The following is a 3202-nucleotide window of genomic DNA, read 5'->3' as shown; positions in this document are numbered from 1 at the left end:
CCTCGCGGGGACGGGCGAAGCTGCTGCGGGACGGCCGCCCTGCTGGGCTCTCCTCGGAGTGCTCCTTGTGTTCCCGTAGTTTTTGGTTTTTCCCCCGGACGACTTTCTGCTTTTTTAATGATTTCATCTCGGAAGATCTCCCATAGGGCAGGCTGAAGCCTTCGTCTGCACCGCGGTAGCCAGGTGGAGCTGTGGGTGACTTTTAGTCAGCGCGGCCCCACAGGAGCAGCCTTGGTTGGCAGCCGTGGAGCTGTGTGCCCTCGGTGCCCCGTGCAGCAGCTGCATCACAAGGCTTCCCGCAGAATCCTTCCTCTTGAGGGCTGTTATATAATAAATATGTTATATAATTTTAATTACTGTGAAGCAAATATAGGAGGCAGCAAATTCAGTTATCTGTGAGATGAGCCACACTGATCAGTGCTGCAGTTGCAAGGCCGGGGTCACTGCTGTCCCATCAGCTCGTTGGTGGGATCCTTCCCAAAGCCTGCTGGAGGAGGAGGTGCAAGAGGAACACTGGGCCTCCCCAGGAGCTTTGTCTGAAACACTCCTGATGACAAAAATCTTTCATTAAATTTAGTTGGTCTGAATTGGGTTTCCCATGAAGTGCTGTGCCCACACTGGCTGCAGAACACACAGTTGTGTCCCTACTACTGACCTCAACAGGCATTGCAGCCTGGATTGGGAGGTCTGCTAGCAGCAGCAGAAGGCTCAGTGCTCCTGGTGAGGGCAGGAATTTGTCTGTGGAGCACGAAAGATTTTCTTTCTTCTGTGCTGATTTGCTGAGCAATAGCATTTACTATGGATGAAGTGCTGGCTGTGGGTGCATGCTTTGTTTGAAGGAACCTTTCCAGCAGAAACTCCATCCTGGGCCAAATGCTCAATTGGGAGCACCCAGAGAGTTCCCCCAGCCTGGGTGGTAGAAATGAATTAGTTCTGTGTGTACATTTAAGAATAAATAAGACAAAAAGGAGACATGCAAGCATAATGATTTTACTCACACAGGCATGGTACATTAAATAGTAATACAGAGTACATTTTCTCACATCCCCAAATGCACAACAGCTGTCTGCTGTATCGAGTGTTTGCACTATATGGAGCGGATGGAAAGCAGTTCACAGTGACTGAGGAAGCAGTGTGTGAGTGTGATTATGTTCAGGGCTTTGTGCTCAAGTGATTTGGTTTTTATATTCCTCTTAATTTTTTTATGTCCTGTGTGTGACTCTTTGTCGCTTTCACCACCATGGTGACGCATGCAGAGTGCTGCTGTCGCCATCTGGCAGTGCTGCTTCTCCGGCTGCTGTGGCTGGAGCTGACCATGGCCGTGTTGGTTCGTCGGCTGCCAGGGCTGTACTGCAGAATGACTACTGTGCTGCCAGCCTGGAGCTTGCTCGTGGCTCTGTGTGAGCAGGTTCAGGTGTCTGTTTCTTGCACTGCTTCGTGGCAGACCTCAGACTTCTCCAAGGAAAGGGTATTTGTCTGTAAGAACACTGTATTCATTGCAATAGAAAATTCACTGATTCAGTGGGGAGAGTGTCTTCAGGAGTTCAGCCCTGCTTGCAGGACTTCTTGTGAAGTCCCCAGCTAATGACTGGCATCTCCCATTGCTCCTACACTTTTGTGCTGTGCATCCTACTGCTCCATAGGTGCTGCAAGCCCCTTATTTCCAGAGAAGTGAAAGCAAAGCGATGTAACAGTTGCAGAAGACAGTAGCACTTCAACCTTCCAGCAGCAAGGAAGGTACCTTGCTTTCCTAGCAGAGCTGGAAGTGTTCCATTTGGTGTGATTTCTGCAGTGTGCTGGGTGCATTTGTGTAGCTGCAAGAAGAGAACCACAGCTGGGGGCTGAAGCAGGAACAGAACCAGAGGTGTCTTCATTGCTGCAAATGACAGACAGTGGTCATCATCTGATCTGGAAGGATTCCAATGGCTTTTCATTCAGTGTTTTGAAGTGCTAGTGAGATCTCCTTGGCCATATTTTCTCTCAAAAAACCTGTAATTAGCCCAAAGAAGAGATGTGTTTTTTTTTTTGTTGTTGTTGTTGTTTGCTTTGGTTGATTTATTTATTGTGTTGACCACATTGGTTTCTGTTTTATTTTCTGCATATGACTGGTAGGACGAGGATGTATTTTGTGCATTACTTAATTTTAGCCCACTGTCCCTTGTGGGGAACAAGGGGAATTTATTGGGAGTAGCAGAGGAGAAAGAGTAGGAGATAAGCAGCAGCTTCAGAAGGGGGTTGGAGGTTGTGGGAGGAGGTGAGAGATGATGTCATATGGATGCAGAGAACTGTGCCTTGGTGCTTGAGTGCCCTTGTTACGTTAGTTTGGTCAGCATGAAATAGGAAGGGGTTACAAACTGAGTAGAAAGGTTCCAGATCTGACCTGTGCAACATGTTCTGCACCCGGTACAGAAATAAGTGAGATCCCTACCTGCAAGAATCTGCTTTGGAGCTGCCTGGGGGTTTATAGGGCTGTACACAATCTGTCATGGGCTGTATGGGCAGCTCGTCTCCCACACCCGTGCTAGGGCTGTGTGCAGTGGCCTTCAAGTGGGAGCCTTACAACCTGCAATCTGAGGGCAAACAAAAAGTGATACTTTTTGGAATAAAGTTTTAATTTTAAGGCAATTACACGGCACTACAGGTGATTGTTAGCAGAAATGGCAGTTTCACAACACACGTAGGGATCTTCATGTGAACTGGTGTGTGTTGGAGGACAGGGCCTGTGAGCTGTGGACTAGCTCTGTCGTTCTCTGCAGTATTATCCATACAGCAAAGAGAAAAGTACATGCTTACACTGCCGGGGCTCAGTGCCGCTGCCCTCCGCTCAGCTCTCCCCGGTGCTTTAGGTTCTCGCAGGGTTTTGAGGATCCTTTTTCACTGCCATTGTGCGAGTCGCCCGGCTCCAAAGGCACAGCATGCCGACGGCACTTTTCTGCGAGCAGAGCGGGGCGATGCCCTCAGGTGCCACCCGGGGGCTCTGCGGGACCCGGAGCGGGCGCTGCTGCCGGGCCGCGGGCAGACGGGCAAGGGAACGGAACTTGGCGGCGGGACGGGGAGGTGGAGTGCAGCGATCGCCTGTACTGGCGGCGGAGCTCGGGCGGCAGTGCATGAGAACGTATTTCGGATATTTCAGAACGCGTGCGCTGCTACCCGACGCCGCTCTGAGGTGCGGGATGCGGCGGGCCGCTTGGGGTTACGCTGC

This window comes from Meleagris gallopavo, chromosome 12, assembly GCF_000146605.3.
Source record: "Meleagris gallopavo isolate NT-WF06-2002-E0010 breed Aviagen turkey brand Nicholas breeding stock chromosome 12, Turkey_5.1, whole genome shotgun sequence".
Lineage (NCBI taxonomy): Eukaryota > Metazoa > Chordata > Aves > Galliformes > Phasianidae > Meleagris > Meleagris gallopavo.
This window is presented reverse-complemented; position numbering follows the sequence as displayed.